This window comes from Syngnathus floridae, chromosome 3, assembly GCF_059516105.1.
Source record: "Syngnathus floridae isolate MCC-2025c chromosome 3, RoL_Sflo_1.0, whole genome shotgun sequence".
Taxonomy (NCBI): Eukaryota; Metazoa; Chordata; class Actinopteri; order Syngnathiformes; family Syngnathidae; genus Syngnathus; species Syngnathus floridae.
The window spans coordinates 5,079,000-5,100,638 of NC_142415.1; the positions used below are offsets into that span (position 1 = coordinate 5,079,000).

At 41.5% G+C, this 21,639-nt stretch overlaps 2 long non-coding RNA genes across 2 annotated transcripts; one reads left to right on the forward strand and one right to left on the reverse strand.

Moving 5' to 3' along the window:
* Positions 1–1,290: 1,290 nt before the first annotated feature.
* Positions 1,291–8,652, forward strand: LOC148400133 (uncharacterized). Its single transcript, XR_015857754.1, has 2 exons — positions 1,291–1,364; positions 7,582–8,652. It is a non-coding gene; the product is annotated as an uncharacterized LOC148400133 (long non-coding RNA).
* On the reverse strand, positions 2,676–6,867 carry LOC148400134 (uncharacterized). The gene is made up of 2 exons (XR_015857753.1): positions 6,185–6,867; positions 2,676–3,085 (listed from the first exon to the last, which is right to left on the reverse strand). It is a non-coding gene; the product is annotated as an uncharacterized LOC148400134 (long non-coding RNA).
* Positions 8,653–21,639: the final 12,987 nt, after the last annotated feature.

Consider the following 21,639-nt stretch of genomic DNA (forward strand, 5'->3'; position numbering starts at 1 on the left):
CATCGGTGAAATCAAAGACAGAAGAATTGCTATAGTACTTCCCTGTGTAAAACTTAACTGAGTTGTATATAGCATTGATAGCACAGTCAGGACCATTCTTTGCGTGGCAATAACATCTCTTGGGTGCATATTACTCACCAGTTGTTGGATTTTGTCCACAATTTAGGGAGCGCGCTATCTGCGCCTCACGGTAAAAGTTATTGCCAATCACCTGTTATCCAATTTACTTTACACATCCGGGGGCCCCGTGAGGATGTGTTCCCCTCCTGTAATTTGGTCTAGGAACTAGGGAACCTGTTCAAATTTGCCACACAACCTGAACAGACCCCCAGGAAGACAGAAAAAACCCACAGTTGGAGTCCAGCACTCACCGTTCTCAAAATAAGGGGGGGGGGGGGGGGGGGGGGGATATCTTCATGGGGCCACCGTGAGGATGTGTTCCCCCCTGTAATTTGGCCTAGGAATGAGGGAACCTGTTCAAATTTGCCACACAATCTGAACAGACCCCCAGGAAGACAGAAAAAACCCACAGTTGGAGTCCAGCACTCACCGTTCTCAAATGGGAGGGGGTCACAAATTCTCACGGCTTGACATTTTTCAGAGTTCCTGTTACAATCTTTATCCCCCCCCTCCCCACCACCTGTCACTTTGCTTGGGACAAAAGGAGCCTTCAGAACTGAAATGTCTTCTCAATTATTCATTCAGAACAATTCATTCAAATCATTCTTGTTATGAAAGATTTGATCAAAAAACGTGTGTGGCTTTTTCTTAAATGAACGCGGTTGACACTGCTATAGTGTCAGCTTTTAATTATATTACGCTGTCATTTTAAAGCAAATTAATAAATGCAACAATATTAATTTGCTTTGAAAATACCTGAGTAATAAAATGGATGGATGAATGATGATCACAATTAAATATAAAGTCTCCTTTGTAATATATACTCCTTGTAGCATGTAACGGTACCCAAAAGGAGGAGTTTCTTTGCATCGAAGTTTATGCAAAGAGCTCACGTAATTATATCGTTGCTTTTTGGTGAAGTGATTGAGTGTTCCGTCTGTACGACTGGTCTTTAAATGCACCCCGCTTCAACGGCAGAACGCGGATGAATTTAAAGACATCAAATGAGAATAATGCTTTATAAAAATTACAATTGACTAACGCAAACGTGAGTTCTTCATGTTTTTATTGAAAACAACATAGTGCTGACGCCGTTACGGCATCGGGTTTTCGCTTTCCAAACAAGGCGTGCGCGCTCCCGCGGCAGGGGGAACAAAATCTCACGGGGGAACCAAATCGAGCACAACACCTGTTACGTACGTGTTACAAAGGAGCACATTATTCAAACTAGAAGCCATTTTTAAGTGAGTAGTGCAATATGATTTAAAAAAAAAATAGTTACACTAGAGTACAATTACTTTTAAAATTCTTATATGATTCTCATATATCTTTCACTTTTATTCTTACATTTATAGTTATACTGTAAATAAGATCTTTCACTTTTATTCTCAGACTTCCTTTTATACTTTTCTAAATTTTTGTTATGTTTACACTAGAAAGGGAGTAGCTCTCCAAATTTCGTTGTACAACTGAGTTGTAAAATCACAATAACGGACATTCTATTCTATTCTATTCTATTCTATTCTATTCTATTCTATTCTATTCTATTCTATTCTATTCTATTCTATTCTATATTCTTTTCAAAAATATTCCTCATGATAGACACCAGCAGGCATCATCCACCTGAGTTCAGCAGCAAGCGCACATGAACAAAGTCATCAATCAAAAAACCTTTTTCATTTAAGCCAGGGGTCTCAAACTTCAGTCCTCGGGGGCCGCATTCCAACATGTTTCCCAAGTTTCCCTCGTTAAACACACCTGATTCAAATGATCAGTTCATCCTCACGTTCTGCAGGAGCCTGATAATTGAATCAGGTGTTTCTCCTTTTTCTTCAGTTTCCTTCCACACTCCAAAAGTGGGCTAAGTGTGTTCCTTGGAGGTTTTATATTGCTCATACTAGTTGTGAATGATGATCAATATGTAATTGAAATGATTGACTGCTCCCCGTTTCATGTAACCTAGCTGCCAAAGATTCTAGCTGACTTTGAGCAGGATAGCTCAAATTATTTTACGATAATGAAAAATAAATAAGGGTATCTGATGTCCAAGTCAGCTGGGATGGGCACCAGCATGCCCGCGAACCTCATGAAGAAAAGTGGTTCGGAAAAAAGATGGATTCAGTGTGCTGGTTTTGTATTACATTTAGAAAATGAAATGTTCAAATATGCCCACGACCCTCGTAAATTTAAGCGTTGCAGGAGATGAATTAATGAATGGAATGAACGCTAAATCATGGCCTTTCTGTATTTACAGTATCTGATTTGTGAGAAGCATGCCAGCAGAATTGTTGTACTTAACTGGCCATTATCTGGTGAATGCACAATTTGCCCAGTTCCTTCTTTACCTTTGTCATAATTTTCTTCCATCTTTTGGCTCAGGTTTCTCTTCTGCTAATGGTTTTTCCATTAACCTTCCCTGATGGCAGTTACTGTTTATATATCCCCAGCCTGGGGTCATAATGAGGGGTAAATAATGTGTTTGGCCAAGGAGAAGATTTGAGTGGGAGGTGTGCTATTTCTTGTGTTAGATTAGACAAAAATGTGCTGCATACAGGTTGTTTTTATTGATAAATTGATCAATTGATTGATTGAAACTTTATTGAGCTTTATTTATTGGGGGGGTGGGAACATTCAGGCCCCAGCAGCATTCATACCACAGATATAAAAGACACACAACTCAATAGGCTCCAATAAGGCTGACACACAACACCGCCACAAAGAAAGCCAATAAGTGCGAAAGATAAAAGCCATCAAAGCAAAGCAACACGACAAAGGAAAAAAGTAACAGCGGCCAACCAGCCCCCCTCAATACCATAGAACAACCCAAAACACACAAAATAGCCTCCACGGGGTCCATAAACAGGTGTAAGGGCAGTCAAGTTCAATGGCGCCCAATGGACCGTGGTCGTGAATCGACCGATGCGCGCAGCCATCCTGGCTCCCAAAATATCCGATCCAAAGCGATCTGCACAAAAAAAAAAAAAAAAAAAAAAAGAATTTAATGGAAACTGTTGCCAGAGGGCTTAAATGTAACATCATGCAATAGGTTTGTGTCTTGTTTATGTAACACTTGCTAGTTTTCCTTTCTGGTCTCCTAAAACAAGATTTAAAAGAAAGAATGGAATTAGTGTTGCCTAATTTTCAACAGTTTAATTGTTATTATTTTAGCCAATCTACTTTAACGGGTATCAATTATATCCCACTTTTAGCTATTTGTGGGCTAGGCCAGTCCCATTTCTCCACCAAGAGCGAGGGTTGACTCTACATTCAGTAAAAGTTTTCTAAACAGATTGGATATAGTGGTCTATCTACTGAATGTTTTTTTTTATTTTTTTTTTTTAATGTAGCTGTTTGACTCCAAAATCCTAATGCTGTCGCTATAAAATGTGCTAGCCTAAGTGCAGCAAGATGGTTTATAACTGTCAGACTAGCGCTAACAACAAAATGGCAATTTCGGTGACACCATCTCATTTGGTTGCTCAAAATTATAAATCGATATTCATTATGCCATACCCAATCAAACAAGGGAAGGACTTATGACTCATTCATGTACAGCACTAATGGCTTGAATGCCCAGAAGTAAGGTAGGCTGCTATTGTAGATATTATTTGCATTAAACTTTATTTGTTTGGCATTTTAAAAAGAAAGTATTTTGTTAAGCTATTCAGTAAGAGGTGGGAGATCCCAGCTGTAAATTCTTATATAAGCAGCATATTAAAATTAACACTTTAAAAAGTATTTTTTTGTTAGACTATTCAGTAAGAGGAAAGATCTCAGCTGCAGCTGTTATTGCGGCAGCATTTGAAAAATGAGCCTGTAATAAAAGTGACTCTTTCCCATTTATGTACCCATTCGGACGTTGGAGGAAGATCATTTCCTTGCAGTCTGCTCAATAAAAGAAAATATTTGAACACTGGAAAGTTTATATTTGGCCTTTCATATTAGAAATTTTGCAAATATCTCGCCTCGTCCTTGTGGACTTGATTTGCATCTCATCCCATCCCTAATATTTTTACAAGTGTATGACTTTTGGGAATGTTAAGATGTTACATTTGATTTTATTTGATTTGATTTCACTTTATTTCTTCACATCATCATTACTCATTATTACATGTACATATACAGATATGACATTTTAATAGCATGAGGAAAAGGGTCTCCGAGTGAAGCGAAGTATAAGCTTATATAACAGGGCCTAGACAGACGGACGGACGGACAGACAGACACTCATTATACACACATGCACACTCTCAACCTAGCTAACTATGGAAATGTGAATTTAATTATAGGTTTGTAAAAGATGGCTAAAAAGATGTTTTTTGAAATTGGAGATAGAGGGAATGACCTTTAAGGCTTCATCCATTCTGTTCCAAATCTGAGGTCCCCTCCATGCAACACCCATACTGGTGCGCACACATCTGCAGTATTTCCATAGGATGTGTGTTTTAACTCCCGTCTGATGGGAATGCTGGGGTCTAGTGATGGGGATAAGATTGCACAGTATGTGGTTTCTCTTGTTCACAACCTGAAACATGACATATGTATTCTATAATTCAATCAGCTCAGGTAGTCTTACTAACTCAGAATGGTGGAAGAGGGGGAGGGATGGAGAATTAAACTCAGACCAAGACAGAGCCCTAATGACTTTCTTTTGTAGAGAGTGAAGTTTTTTAAGGTGACTAGTGAAGGTGTTGCCCCATATGACATTACAATAGTTAAGATGAGGTTCAAATAGAGTTTTATATAAAATAAGGAGTACTGACTGGGGGAGGACATGTCTGACTTTGTAAAATAAACCAATATATTTTGATAATTTAGATACAAGGTGATCAATGTGACATTTAAAGTTGATTGTGTCATCTATGAAGACCGCCAGGAATTTTGTAGCATGGACTCTTTATTTCTTCCCCATTAATGACAATTTGGCAGTGATCTTTGTTTTTAAACTGTTCATTTAAATTAAAACTGCTTACTAGTATTTAAAGACAATGTATTGCATTGGAACCAATCGGCCACTTTATTTAGTTCTGTATTTACAGAATCTTGTAAGATATCTAAACTTTTGTGTGATGCAAATATGTAAGTGTCGTCAGCAAATATAATTTTATGAACGATTGTTCCTCCGAATTTACAAAATCATTTATGTATAAAATAGATAAGATTGGCCCCAAAATGGATCCCTGGGGGACACCACACGTTGTAGGCTTGCAAGAGGAGTTAATGTCAATTACATAAACATATTGTTCTCTGTTGTCCAAGTAACTTCTGAATTATCAGTAATTATTCTGAATCTGAAAATATTAATATTGTACTTCTTTTAACATCTGGTTGAGTTGTCATGACGGCAAGAGTTTAACCCGAGAACAGAATACTGTATTTTAGAAAATTTAGAAGTCCATAATGAAAGAGTGCAATGTCACAAGAGACATACTGTGATTGAGGCACAGATTAATTAATTTTTAAAATCTTACACAAGCAGTCAGACACAGAGGTGACAATTTGTTTGACTGGAGCAACTGTGTGTGGGGAGGAGGAACAGTGGAGGGCCATACCTATTATGCTCATGATCCACACGTCACTTGCTGCAAGAGTTGTATACATGTGTCTTAAAATATGATACGTTTAGATTAGGTTCATACCTAAATATGGTGGCCACTGTTTTCATCTGCAGGGCTACAGATGAAAATAGAGCACCTACCCACACATATGATCTGGTTGAAGGTTGAAGAACAAGTATAAGAATGTGCATAGGATGTTTGGTGAGAAATAATCACTAGTTCAGACACTTAGTGACAACTAAACACGAGAAACCAAGCTAGGAAACAATACGTATTACAATGCTTGCCTGCCTGGCTCCGGTCAAAGATAGGCTGAGAAAGAAAAAACAAGAAGCTGAACACCAAAATTGGGTGGGCTAGTTTAGCATAAATATCATCACCAAAAAAGCTTTTAAATCATTATAGATTGTTTTGGTAGCAATTGTACTAAGTTCATCTTGTTTTTCCTTGTTTTAATCACTTCACTGGTTTCTTTTATATCAAACAAATTGTTTTAGGTTCTTTACCTGACATGTTTCGGCGGTTTCTTCCGGGCCATGTCCAAGCCCTGCACTGTTCGCGGACAGCCGAGCGCCGGCCCCCGACTCAGTAGAGTAGGACTGGGCGTGCGTAAAAGCCATAATAGTTTTTCAAACCTTCTATGTCACTCCAAATCCTTAATTCCTTCAAACTCTTTATCCTCCGTGTCACTTAGAAATGATCACCGCTAATGATGCCGGTAATCCTTACGTGAGTACGTTTGTCCTTTATGTAAACAACCACCGCGCCGCGCCGCGCCGCGCCACTGACGTCACTTGAAATAGTAATCCATTGATACATCACGGTTCTCCAAACTTTCTTTCTGCTGCTCGATTACTGTTTTCAGCTGCATATTTTACAACTTGAAGTTTGTAACCTGCAAAATATGAGTTTCTTTTTGGTGCCATTTTTCTTAAGCCCACCCAGTTGATGGGTCACGGCCAACGGTGAAATTTAGAGCGCCCTCATCCAGTTTCGTCTGAAAATATAATTTTTTTCAGATGTAGTTTTTTGTTTTGTTTATTTGGTTGTTTTATCAAAGTCAAAGTCTGCTTTGTTGTCGATTTTTTTTTCATATACCAAGACACACAAAGAGATTGAAATTACGTTCCCACTGTCCCTCGGTGAGATAGTACACATATGCATACAAGCCACACAAAAAAACCCAAGAAGGCACAAACAATGAATAAATAAGAGTGTTGAATAAATGATAAATAAACAAATAATAATAAATAATAATACTAAATATAAGAGGAGCAAAAATGGAGCAAGTGTACATACAGCAGACAGTGGACTTGGATATGGTGCTTTAAAGTGTTAATTGCTTTATTTGATGTTTTCTCTATTTTTTACGTTTTGAATATGTTCAAGATAAAGATATAAAAGCATGTGAAGTGATCAACTATACTAAAAATAACATGGGAAGTGGTCAACTATACTTGTAAGTAAGTGATGTCTTAATGATCAAGTAAAAATTTGTGAAAAAAAACATATATAAGTCGCTCCTGAGTATAAGTCGCCCCCCCACCCAAACTATGAAAAAAAAAACGCGACTTATACTCCGGAAATTACGGTACTTTGTGACAGTTATTCTAAGGGATGAGCTGCTACACAGTACCAAAGTAACAGTAAGTCATTCTGAAAACAAATCATCTAAAACATAAATATTTAAAATTCAATTCAACTTGTAGCAAACCTTTTTGAGTTGTGGCTTATTGTAGTAGTTGTGTTTGTTGCTGATTTTCTGTAAAGCCACAAGCTGATAGTGTCTCGCAGGGGGCGGGGAGATGTTTCCTGCAGGGTAGTGTGAATAGAGGAGTAGGAGGAGGTATTGAAGTTTGGATGAGGGGTTGCATCCTCAAGAGGTGTCGTCTTTTCCATGCAGGGTCTTTTGTCCTTCTTTCATAGTAAAATGAGATGTAATAGTGACCAGTTTGGCTGTTGGCTCAGAGGAAGAGAAGGCACATTAAGATGCTGAAGAAGAGCACATTTCAGCTTGCCTTCAGCCACAATTTTTAAAGGTAAGGTGTTTGACTCGCTCTGCTTGAGCTGCTGTTTATATAATTTATGTTGTGTTTATTTTATCCTGTTGCTTCAAGACTTTGCAGCAAAACCTGTGTGGAAATGTTATCTGCCTTTTTGTTCTTGGAATTTTATTATGACTGATGTTTTCTCAGCAGTTCTTACTATTTTTTGCAGCCCCATTTAGTCCTCTGTTGTAGCAGCACCAAACCAGACTTATAGAAGATGCAATAAATAGTATACAATTACACATAAATCTGATTTTAGTCACACACCAAAGATAATAATAGTATTTTAGTCATCAGGATTTAAGCAAGTTCACTATCATTTTGGTTTACATAGTTTTTCAGATGGGTGTACCTGATTTTGTATTTTGTACACATTACAAATTCTGACCATGATCAGGGTCATTCTTGAAGAACCTAACTAAATCCCAAGACTCCAGTGGTCGTAATGTCTGTTTAACATTTGTTTTTTAGTCTAACTGCAATAAAATTTTGATCTTGAAACATTTCATGTTCTTTGTGGTTGACAGATTTGTTACCGATTGGCTCCTACACTTCTTCGACTGCTGCAGTTGTTCAGTTAACAGCTTGATCTCATGTAAACAAAAGGCAGTCTATTTTTAGTCAAATGGAAAAGTAAATGTGTAGCCACATTAAACCACAAAATTGTGACCAATGTTAGGGTTTTCCAGGTTATCTTTATCATAGGATTATGTTGGAATGCAACAGGTAATAAATACCTTACCTTGTCCTCCTTATCACAAGGTCGTAAAACATCCCCTGACATGTTTAGACTAGAGGACAAGGGCTTTAGCCAGTTTACCCAAACCCCCACTCTGTTTCTCTTAATAAATATCCCATCGCAGGAACGAGGGTTCAGACTTCATTCTGGAGTGAGTGAACTCTCCACCTGCAGGTGTCTAAAAGAACTTGCTTGTCTCCCGTGTGGTTCTTGCAAAATATTGTTTGAGTGAGAAAATCTCTAACATTTTGGTGCCGAAACCCGGGATCTCTCATACCCATCATCTGGCTGACGGAGGACGACGCGCTGCACACCGTCGACGGGCCAGCGTCCACTAGCCGGACCTGGTAAAGAAAGACCTGGGAAGGAAATTCTTCGCTGGGCCAGCATCTTAGGTCTGCCTTCGTCTGACAGAGGTGGATTGACGGGACCCGGCAGTGCAACGAACCAGGGGAGTTAAGTAAGTTAAGGGCCTGAAGTTGTGTGATTGTGTTGTTGTTTGTGAAACGCGTAAAAAGGTAGAAGTGCACAGGAATAAGTAAATTTTGTGGAAGGAGGGGGTGTTGTAGAGTCCCCCTCTGGATGAGGTGTCTCTTTTGGAGCAGTGGTTCTCAAACTGTTATAAAATCTCAGTACCTCCGTGGTTCATTATTTGACGACCACTATTCTAAAGAGTACAACCTCGCGTTGGCAGGGCTGGGGACAAGGACTGTTGTCTTTAGTTCCCAGGGAAGGTGGGGGGTGTTGTAGAGTCCCCTCACTGGATGAAGCAGCTCCCTTTTCATGCAGAAAGGGAGGACTTCGCGTAGGCAGGGATAACTTGTGTGATTGAGTGTGTGACTGATAGGATAAATTGACTAAATAGCAGTTCTAGCATTGATCCACGGCAATAATACAGGCTAGTAATTTGTTGAAAGGTCAATTTAAACCTGCATTAAGGGTTCCTCAAATAAATAAATAAATAAATAAATAATAATAATAATATTTTTGAGAAAAAAATAAATTGTATAACCTAATACTACTAGAATTAATATGGGAAATAAAAACGGTAAATCTCTAGCTCTTGACGGAGATGAGAAGTACATGGCGAGTAGATTTCTTAATTGTATGCAATATATGCCAAAGTGGAAGAAAAAGTATGGAGTAGAAGGGAAGTTGAGAGTTGAAGTGTGGAAGATAGTAGTTGATGTTTTGGAAGAGAGTGTGGATAAAAAGAAAAATGGACTGAAAAAGAAAAGAAAAGAGAGAGAATTGGATTGTGCTAAAATGTGGTTAAAAGCTTCACAAGAGAGAAAAGAACAAATCCAAAAGACAAAAGATAGAAAGATGAAAGGTGATGAGGCTGAGACTATGTTTGTCAGGCCGGAAGACAATGAGGCCACAGTGCGCAGGCGCACTGCCGCGGCCACGGCTCCAGCCGAAGCTCAAGCAGAGGAGCAAGAGGGGCCTTCCGCTCGTACACAAAACTTGTATCCAAGCTTAACAAACCTGCAGCCCCCCCCATATAACAGCAAAAGAAGTCAGGGTCACATTAGTAGGAGTCCTGTACAAACAAGAAGTTTGACCACTGCTGCTAGATTTTCTCAAAATTTAGACAAGGTTGATGTATGCCCAATGATACAGGTGCCAAACCCTAATGTAGGGGAAGGCCAACTCCCACATACATATGTTTTCCGGCCATGGACTTTGGAAGAGGCAAGAAAAGCAGTTGAAGGGGTTACCCCTGTTGCTGAAGACCCAGATAAATGGGCAGAGGACATGGCTGGAATTATACATTCCTATAGACTTAATGGACATGAGGCAGGAGAAGCTGCAATGTCTTCCTTGGGAAAAGACTGGGCGAAGGTTAGAGGAAATTATACAGGTAGAAATATTCAAGGGCCTTTTCCCTATCCCATTGAGGAAAATCAATTGGGAGGGGAGTATGCAGCACAATGGAATGGTCTTGTGCAAAGAATGCGAACTATATTTCAAAGACGAGCGAATTATGGTCATTTGGCAGGAATAAAACAGAAGCCTGGCGAAGATACTGATGATTTTCGTTTGAGATTTGAAAAAGAATTCAGGGTACATAGTGGCATCCCATTCAATGATGCAGCTGAGAGTGCTTATCAACAACAGCTTAAAAACGCGCTCCTCACTAATTTCCGCCCTGAAATAGGCAACTGGGTGAGGAAACATTTGGTGGAAGTGGACGTTGCAAGTGTGACAACAACTATGCAATGGGCCAGACATGCTGAAAAAGTGATCAAAAAAGGCAAAAGTTCTGATGTATTTCATCTAGATAATGATGATGAACTAGATGAAGATACAACAGTCTTCTTCCAAGGGTCCCAGCAAGGCAGAGGAAGAGGTAGAGGCCAACAAGGTCACAGGCCGCCATATAATTCAAAACCCCCACGAGATACTGATAACTGTTGGAACTGTGGGAAACGTGGCCACTGGTCAAAGGAATGTTTTAGAAAAAAACAATATCACTCAAAGGGTGCAGGAAGGGGCAGAGGAAAGCCCAAATTCTCAGCATGACTAGATCCCCCCCCTTTGACCTCTGGTGCTCCTATAGAGGAAGAAATAGTAGATGGCCATACAGCATGGGACATTCTGAGTGCATTAAAAGAAAAACCATATGTTACTCTAAACATTGGAGGCAGTGATGTCGAGTTTTTGTGTGATACCGGGGCTTGTAAAACCGTGATAAAAACTAAAGTCCCAAATCTAAAAGCCTCCCAAAATACTATTTGGGTGAAATCTGCTGATGGGCAGGTACACAAGGAGAGTATCTCTAATCCAGTTGAAGTGAGGGATAAGGAAACTGGAAGCATGGTTTCAGTTTCGATTGTCCTATCTCCAAAATGTCCCATAAACCTGCTGGGACGAGATCTGATGACTCGGTTGGGAATTGCAATAATTCCAGTAAAGGATGGCATGCGAGCATGTAGAGTGAGAGATGTGGACTCATATGCTGCACAAGCAGGTGAACAGATTTGCTGCTCCTATGCCATCCCTCCTGAACGAAATCCTAAACTCCCAAGCAGATTGCTGAGTGAAGCTCGAAAACAATTGTCCCAACCTGAATCAGAAATGACTTGTACTGAATTACATGTCACCATGAATATTCTCACTGATCCACAAGATGACTATATTGGAAGTTTTCTCAGTGACACAGAAGTAACTTTAACAATCACTGCTCTGTACACTGATCGCAGGTCATTTGCGGCTGCCGCTGTACTCTTGCCCGCTCCTCAGAAAGACAGATACAAATTGTCGGCTGTACCCCACATCTCATTGTTTGAACCTCACAGTATAACGTGGGCAGATGTGGGTTCCCGAATTAAACTTGCTGGATCTGTGACTGATTATGAGGACAAAGGTGATGGGTGGAGCTACAGTACCAGTTGTGACGTGTGGAAGCAAACAGTGTGTGAAGTGGCTGTGGGCAGAGCAGGCGCTTGTGCGCTTCCCTGACTAGTTGACATTTGTTTGAATGAAAAGGAGGAGGGGGAATTGGCTGGGCTTCCTGAAAACCTGTGGACCAAGGGCCCATCTGATGTAGGACTTTTAAAATCCATTTCCCCAGTACAGATCAAACCAAGATCAGAGTGGCGTCCGAGAGTTAAGCAATATCCTTTAAAACAGGAGGCAATAAATGGGATTGTCCCTGTTATAAATGATCTTTTGGCAGGAGGAATCATTAGGGAATGCTCGGATTCTCCTTGCAACACTCCCATTTTTCCAGTCCAAAAGGCCGACAAAATTAATTGGCGAATGATACAAGATCTACGAGCAGTAAATGATGCAGTGCAAACAAGAGCACCCGATGTGCCTGACCCACACACACTTCTGAACACTTTGAAACCTAATCAGAAGTTTTTCACAGTAATTGATCTCAGCAATGCATTTTTCTCAGTGCCAATTCACCCAGACTCACAGTTTTGGTTCGCTTTTACCTTTAAAGGACAAAGCTATACATACACCAGATTGCCACAAGGATTTGCTGATAGTCCAACTATTTTCACTCAAGCTATCATGGCCTGTTTGGCTGATTTTCAGATGTCAAACAAAAGCCAACTTCTAGTTTATGTAGATGATCTCCTGGTAGCCTCTGAAACTGAAGCTGCTTGCAAGGCAGACTCCTTAGCATTGTTACACTATCTCTGCAAAACAGGGAATAAAGTGAACAAAAATAAGTTACAATGGGTCCGACAGGAAGTGAACTATTTAGGTCACACTTTGTCGGCTTCTGGAAGACAGATACAAAGTACCAGAAAGCAGATTATTTCAGATGCACCGAAACCTGAAACAAAAAAAACAAATGATGTCATTTTTGGGGCTCTGCAATTACTGCAGAGCATGGATCCCACATTATGCGGAGAAAACACAACCGTTGCTGGATATTGTGCATCGAGTTCCCATGACAATGACAGAAAAAATCATGTGGACACCAGCAGCGGATGATGCTTTTGTAGTGCTGAAACAGGCTCTGGTAGAAACCACAACTCTTATCTTGCCAGACTACAATAAAACCTTTGTGCAAACAGCAGACTGCAGGAATGGTTTTATGACCTCAGTGTTGCTGCAGGGTCATGGCAACAAACTAAGACCAATTGCATTCTATTCAAAAAAACTGGATCCAGTGGCTCTGTCTTTGCCAGACTGTGTTCAAGCAGTATGCGCGGCAGCGCTTGCAGTGAGACAATCTGCAGATGTGGTGCTCTTTCACAAAATGGAGCTGCTAGTTCCACATGCTGTAGATGTGTTGCTGCTGCAAAGCAAAATGAACTTTTTGTCACCAGCCAGACATCTGTCCTACACTGCTATACTTCTGTCACAACCACACATCGTGATAAAGAGGTGCACAGTCCTTAACCCAGCAACGTTGATTCCGTTGCCAGGGGATGGAACACCACATAACTGTTTGGATGCTACAGAACATCTACAGCTGCCCAGAGAAGATTTAAGTGACACGCCGCTTGATAAAGGGGAAAACTGGTTTGTGGATGGATCATGTTCAAAGGATCCTAAAGGAAACAATCAAAGTGGTTATGCAATTGTGAAATTGCCAAACCAGATTGTTGAAGCAGAGAAGCTTCCATACACCAGGTCAGCACAGGCTGCTGAGCTGATTGCTCTAACAAGAGCTTGTCAATTAGCGGAAGATAAGGAAGTCACTGTATACACAGACAGTCAGTATGCGTTTTCTACTCTGTTCTATTTTGCAAAACAATGGGAGCGCAGAGGGATGACAACATCAACCGGTAAGCCGGTTACCCATGCCTCCTTGTTAAAAGACTTGTTGCAGGCCATTCTTTTACCTGCTAAACTAGCTGTGTGTAAATGTGCTGCTCACACCACAGGCAGAGATGAAGTCTCAAATGGAAACAGATTAGCAGACAAAATTGCAAAAGAAGCAGCTGCAGGGAGACATGGCCATGAATTTTTTTTAATGGGTTCAGAGGACACACAACTCATAGATAAGACTATACTGGCAGATATGCAGGGCAATGCTCCAATGGTGGAGAAACGAATGTGGACGACAAAAGGTGCAATTGTGGATACAGATAATATCCACCGCATCAATGACAAACCTGTTTTACCAAAATCACTTTTTAAGGCAGCAGCGCTTGCGACACATGGGCTTTGCCATGTGTCGACAGGAGGGATGAAGACCATCATAGATCAACAATTCACTACCTTTGGTTTAGATGCTTACTTAAAAAATTTTTGTAAAGCATGTCCTGTTTGTGTGAAACATAATCCACAAGGAAACATGAGACCTAAGAGAGGCTCATTTCCAAAACCCTCTTATCCATTTCAAATCATGCATATGGATTTTATTGAACTCACACAAAGTGGACCTCACAAATACTGCCTAGTGATGATTGATGCATTTTCCAAATGGGTGGAAATAGTTCCATCTAAACGTGCAGAAGCCATCTGCAAAACCATCATACCAACTCATGGCATCCCCCAGACCATTTACAGTGACAATGGTCCACACTTTGTGAACCAAGTTGTGCAGAACATGGCTGTACACCATTAAATAACGTTAAAAAACCACTGTGCTTGGCATCCTTCGAGCGCAGGCCTGGTTGAACGGGCAAATTTTACCATCAAAAGCAGGTTGAAAAAATGCATGGAAACAACAGGCAGACCTTGGCCAGAGTGCCTCGACTTAGTAAAGCTCTATTGAATTACTGAGAATTACTCCCACTTCAGAAGGACTAACACCTTTTGAAATCATACATGGGAGACCATATAGACTACCAGTGTTCCCTGCAGATTTGCAAAAAGCAGATGAAGAACAGACCTTGGCAGATTATCTTATCAGGACGCTCAAACTGAAAGATGTGTCAAATGCAAATTTACTGCCGCCTGATCTCTCTCCCTCACAGGTGGACAAGCCCATCAATCCAGGAGACTGGGTCTACATCAAGGTCATCAAAAGAAAGAACTGGGCCAGCCCACGGTGGGAGGGACCGTTTCAAGTTTTGCTTGCTACTCCCACGGCGATTAAAAATTCTCAACGGCCCAGTTGGATTCACCTCAGCCACTGCAAGTTGCAGAGAGTGCTGGACCCCTAATTCGGAGTGGTGGGGAAGGCTAACTACAAAGGGGCTTCATCGTTTAGGGTGAGGCGTCTCAATGTTGGTGAAGAATCCATCGATCCCCACTCCGCTAGGCGAGGGGATGTCCCAGTGTCTCTGCCATCCTAGTAGCAACGGGGCTCTATATGCCAGATGGATCCTCTGCTGCGTTGTGGTTGGAGCGTGCTATGGTCTATTGACTCATCTGAACAGACCAAATGACAATGTTGCCCGTGGTAAACGATGGTCACATGATGAGAACTTTGAGGACTGGTCATGGGACCCCAGAAACCCATACGAAACAAACACTTGGTACCGGTATGTCAGGTTCACTGTGAGAGCTCACACACAGGAGGGATGCTATGTGTGTTCGAAACTCCCCCCTTCCTCCACGCAAGTTCGCTTGGAGGCCAGAGCAATGAATGTCACTGAAGCAAAATGTATGGCATCCATGGGAGGAGTTGGATATCAGCACCGTGCCGTCGCAGTCAAGGATGCCGACCCTTACCGCCCTGGGCTTGCTGACGGTGCCTGTGATCAGCTATTCTGGACAAATCTCAATGTGACTGTTAAAGGACGAACAATACCACAAGTGGCCTACACAGAGAGACCAGCTGGAGTGAATTACACATGTTACATCCAAGGTAACAAGACCCACGTCTGCATTAACGACGACTGCTCTCCAGGAGGAAACTGGATGGGAGCTCCGGACATCACCGATGAGTGTCAAGATAAGAGAGCCATTTCAGGTGGTCAGGGCTCTCCCACCAACATGGCTACACCATCGAATGGAACATACTTCATACAGAATGGGTGGTGGCTTTGTGGTCACAAGGTTTATCCGATGCTGCCCGCCAACTGGACAGGAGTGTGTGCACCAGTGTGGGTGACAGACCACACCTACAGGATACGACACCATTTGTTGACAGGAGCACATAACTCCACTGGACGTCGACGCAGGGCAGTTGCAACCTTTGACCCTCATGACCCTGTCTGGGGTGCGAACGTTCCAGATGACCATAAAGTATGGTCCGTCGGAGACAAGGTTGTCCTTGCGCTCTTTCCTCAGATTGGGGTTGGGAAATTATCGCTCTTCATCGAGACACTGAACTATCGTTTTCAATCCTTTGTGAATCTCTCACTGCAAGTCAACGATGGACAAAATAGAGAGATTCAGGCTATTAGACTGATGGTCTTGCAAAACAGGATGGTTCTGGACTTGTTGACGGCAGCACAAGGTGGTGTGTGCCACATCATTGGGACTTCCTGTTGCACATACATACCAGGAGAAAATGACACCCACATAAACGACGCCATGAATTCGCTGAAGAACTTACAGCAGGCCATGTCTAAGGACAAGGTCCCACATCAGTTTGATTTCTTTTCATGGCTATTCTCTGGCAACTGGTGGCAACTGCTGTTGAAATTGCTGTCTCCTGTGCTTGTTGTGCTGGTGGTGTTGTGCTTGTTTACGACCTGCGTTATCCCATGTTTGAAGTCTGCTGTGTCGAAGTTTGTGTCCTCTACTGTAGCCCAGGTTCATATACAACTTTTTAGAGATGACGGATGTGATGACGATAATGAAACGTGGATTGCGTAGATGCTGTTCTGTTGAGCATGTTTTACAGAAACTTGATGATTTGACCATCGAAAATGCTTCGCAAGTGATGGATACAATGATGTACTGTTTCTGTGTTTTTCTTTTTATTTTTTTTATTATTGATAGCATTCTGGTCGCCTGTGGCAACGGGGCCGTGTAAGAATTTTCCTGCTAATAACATCTGGCCAGCAGGTTTTTCGCTTACACAATAAGTTTGATTTGGGGTATTGAGGTAATGCCTCATCTTCACTAGAAAGTGTTGCTATCATTGTTTGTTGTTTTTATTTTTACCATTCATTATAAGTATATATGCTTTTTTTACTTGTCTTTGTTGTTTGGGGTAGCATAATCATATGATAAATCAGGAGGGAGATGTTAGGGTTTTCCAGGTTATCTTTATCATAGGATTATGTTGGAATGCAACAGGTAATAAATACCTTACCTTGTCCTCCTTATCACAAGGTCGTAAAACATCCCCTGACATGTTTAGACTAGAGGACAAGGGCTTTAGCCAGTTTACCCAAACCCCCACTCTGTTTCTCTTAATAAATATCCCATCGCAGGAACGAGGGTTCAGACTTCATTCTGGAGTGAGTGAACTCTCCACCTGCAGGTGTCTAAAAGAACTTGCTTGTCTCCCGTGTGGTTCTTGCAAAATATTGTTTGAGTGAGAAAATCTTTAACAACCAATATTAGAATAAGGGTGATTGTCATGGATCGGAATGGAGCAGGGCGACCAAATGCAGCTTCGATCAGGGTTTATTGAAGGGAAAAGGTAGTTGGGAGAGAGGATACAGGGAACAAGACAGTGAACAAACTAACATGACTTCCTAACCAAAACCAACAAGAGGACTGACCGACAGGGACGTGAGACAAAAGACGTGAAGACATTAATGATCCGACGGGGAGTGAGGGGCAGACAGGACTTAAATACACGACAAGTAACAAGAGGCAGGTGAGAATGATCACACTGATCATGGGCACACAAAAGGGGAGAGGTTAGCACACAGGCACACGGACAGAAACTATGACAATAAGCACATAATAAAACAACCGGGGATGAGACGTAACAGTGATCAATAAATTCATGATGTGCAGTTATAATTCCTTAGGTCGTTTTACTACAATTTGCCAGTCCCTTCCGTCAAGTCAGTTAAAAACTTAAGATTAGTCAAAAACAGGTGGTGCATCAAAAACTTGCCTTAGTACTTGACTTTTGATCCGCAGTTTGTCAGTGAAAAAAGTTTGGCAGAGTCTTCAAAGTAGCTGTCAACCTCTCTGCTGTAGCCGCCCGTTCATTTGTTGACTGCTAGCGTAGTTAGCATTCCTTTGTACCAAAGCGATGGCTAATATTGTACTGCTTGAATACTGCAACCGTTTCTTGGCATATCAGACAAACCGTCATTGATCGGACTTCAGCGAAAAAATATTTTGTTGTCCATTATTTTTTAAACACTTGGCACTCAGAGTCCACCTTTCTTTTCCTTGGGCCACTCATTTTAATGGAAGAATTCCAGGGGAAGGTTTGTGGGGGGCTTTAGCGTAAAACTGTATCAGGTAGCCCACCTGCACGCAAATTACGAGAATGCTAACGTCACAGCCCACACTCAAAATTCGGCACTGATAGAAATCAAGCGCGGAGTGTGCCAGGTCCATATTACTAACTAGGTACACGCACTTGTGAGTGTGCACTGAGCTTTCTGACACGGCTTCCGGGAGTAAATGTGCGGGCGGGTGGTTCCCAATCTACTGGGGAAACAGTCATTAGCAGGGAAAATGACCCCAAAAAATATTATATATGTAAATAATACAATTTATTCAGGTTTGGCAGGCCGGATTAAACGGACCCGTGGGCCGGATGTGGCGCGCGGGCTGTAGTTTGCTCATGTCTGGTTTAGACATTGTTGATGAGTCAGGATTTTTCCATGTCGTCTGTGTGACTGTGATGACATTTCTGATAAATGACAAATGAAAAAAGCAACACCAGCCAAAGCCTGCATTTCTTCAGATGCTGAGTCAGGGCGTAGGCCAGGAATCGACTGAGATAAAGATGGCTGAAGAGAGGCTGCTAAATATTTCAGGATGAGCAAGGGTTTTCAGAAGGCAGAGAACCGAGCTCAAAGAGCCTTTTGGAAATCTTGCTTTGTGCTGGTTTTGTTTCAGATATGAATATATTCCCAGATAGATCTCTAGATATGTAATAATACAAGCCAAGAACTAACTACGGTAATGCATTATGCAGAATGCTGAGTTTGTATTCGAAGTGCTCACTTGTGTGTTAATATAGTGCATGGAGTTGGCCCCTCTTAAAATTTACTGTGTGGATATGTGGTGAGAAATATAGTAGTTGTTAGAAAAATTGTATATATATGTTATCATGCGTTCTCTAATGAGTACTTATTCATAATGTTACTGCTCAGTATGCTTGCTGCTTTGCCTTGCTTATTCTTATCTTGTACAGCAGAACAGAAGGATTACGGCTGAGTCAGGGGCGAGATGACGGTTGTGTCAAACAAGATACTGCTGACATCTCAGCAGAAAAATGACATCCACCAGAACAGATCGTGAGAACAACACGTCAAACGATGCGGCATGAACCTTCTGATCTTCCTTAAAGAACATCACTTTCTCTTTTTATCTCTCGGAATATTGCTTAAACTGTTTTGCTGATATAGCCATATCTGCACGCAACACTTTGTGCATTACTTTTGTTTCTTTTCTTACGAGACGAAGCCACAATCTTTTTCCCCTCACCCTCAGGGGCTAATCGTCTCACACTGTGGGTAGGGCGTTCCAAATAAAAAGAGCGAGAGTGTAAACAGATTTTTAGTGTAGTCAGATTGTAGAAAGCAATCTGTATCGCACTCCAAAAATCAATATTCTGCCTCACTTGTCTTTTGTCTGCTGATCCTTTTCTCTTATTCAGATATTCAGTTAGCACTTTGAACCTGACAGAAATTTGGGGGCTCGTCCCGGATTCTCAACAGACCTATTTCGGGGGTCCAGCTGACTTTTTGACGCAGGACAAGTCCTTGGCCAAGGCACATAAAGAAACCCTTTTCACGGGGCTGACTCGATCAGTCGGCTGGACGCCGGAGTGGTTGACGAGAACATCCGAGGAAAAGAACCAGCAGACTGTGAGTACGAATGTTGATTCTGTTAAAAGGAATGAAAGTGCAGTGACAATAGGTCACTTAAAACCTTGACAATTCTAGACCCTATCAAGTGCAATTAGAAACAGTTAAATTCCGCTGGGATGATGGAGTCCCCTGACTTATAAGTCAGTTAAATTCCATGGGAGGGCAGACTCCTCTGTTTTCTAAAGAAGTACAGGTAATTTGGAGCAGTTAAATTCCGCTGAGGTGTCGTGGGGTCTCCTAACTTAACCTTCCTAATGTGTTAGCTTTCTGCTGCCATCTGTGGTGTTAGCGGGTCATTTTTCACCCGTGTATTGAATCAGCAGAAAAAAAATAAAATAAAAAATACCCTGAAAACAATCTTTTTTCATCCAATGTTTTTCTTAACTCTTGTTTAGCTGGTTTGGCTCCCTTATCCATGAAAAGATAGGTTTTATATCTACTTCAAGAAAAGGGCAAAAATAAGTTTTTTTTACACAATAGGAAGGTTAAAGAGTTTGTTAAAATCCACGGGAGGGCGGACTCCTCTGCTTGCCTGTGAGACGATAAAAGTGCGCATTGTGTGTGTGTGTGTGTGTGTGTGTGTGTGTGTGTGTGTGTGTGTGTGTGTGTGTGTGTGTGTGCATGTGTGGGTGTGGGTGTGTGTGTGCGCACACCCTGTGTGGGTGCGGGCGTGTGAGGAGAAAGAAGGCATGTATAAGACAATCTCTTTTAAAACAGGAGGGGAAAGCCCCTGTCATAAGTAGTCTTTGGTTAGAGGGAATCATTAGGAAGTGTTCAAACTCTTCCTGCAACCACTCCTAATTTGCCAGTTAAATGGGCACTACAATTGACTACGAGAGTTGCAAACAACAGATGAAGAGCAGTCCTTGGCAGATTATATGATCAGGACGCTCAAACTGTGTCAAAGACAAATTTACTGCCGCTTGATCTTTCCTCCTCACAGGTCGACAACCCCATCAATCCATGGGAGGAGTTGGGTGTCAGCACCGAGCTATCACAGTCAGTGATGCCGACCCATCCCGCCCTGGACTTGCAGACGGTGCCTATGATGAACTCTTCTGGGCTAATCTCAATGTGACTGTTAGAGGATGAACAATACCACAAGTGCGCATTGTGTGTGTGTGTGTATGGTTTGACTGAGAGTGACCTCATTTAAGCTCTCCTTTATATAAAACACACAGGATTGTAAACAGTGGTTTTGTGTGGAAGCAGAGGAAAGGAGACTTACCACTCATTGAATTGAATTGAATTGATTTTACCACTGTCCTGTGAATTAAATTGGCTTTAGGACACTGTAGGTGCCATTCAAATTGCCAACTCTGAAATTTAGAAAAATAAACCATGGGAAAATCAAATAGCAAACAAAAGTCACTACCCCGACATGAATTAAAATGCAAAGATTGGAAATTAATGGAAGGGGTCGACACCGAAAATATAAAATATCTTGACAAATGCATTTTAGACAGAGGTGGGGGGTTGAATAATGCGACGTGGCGGTGGTGAGGCTCTCCGCACTTCAGTTGCTCCCCCCACCCTTGTTATCAGCTGGGAAGATTGTCATGTCTAGTTTGTGGGCCCGTGTTTGTTTCTGTGTATGTTTGTCTTTGTGTATCAGTTTGTTATAAAGGTTGGAATTGCGTTAAGTTGGTGCACGAAAACGGTGTGCTAGACAATGGTTTATCAGATTTGCATTGTTAAATGTAAAAATTAGACATTATAGAATAATATGATGAGGAGACGAGGAGAGTGCCCAACCCTCATAAAAATGTGAGAGTAAGGGAAAACATACATTGTAGAACTGGATAAAATTAGGTTAATGATTAGAAATCAATGGTGTTATTATTATTCTC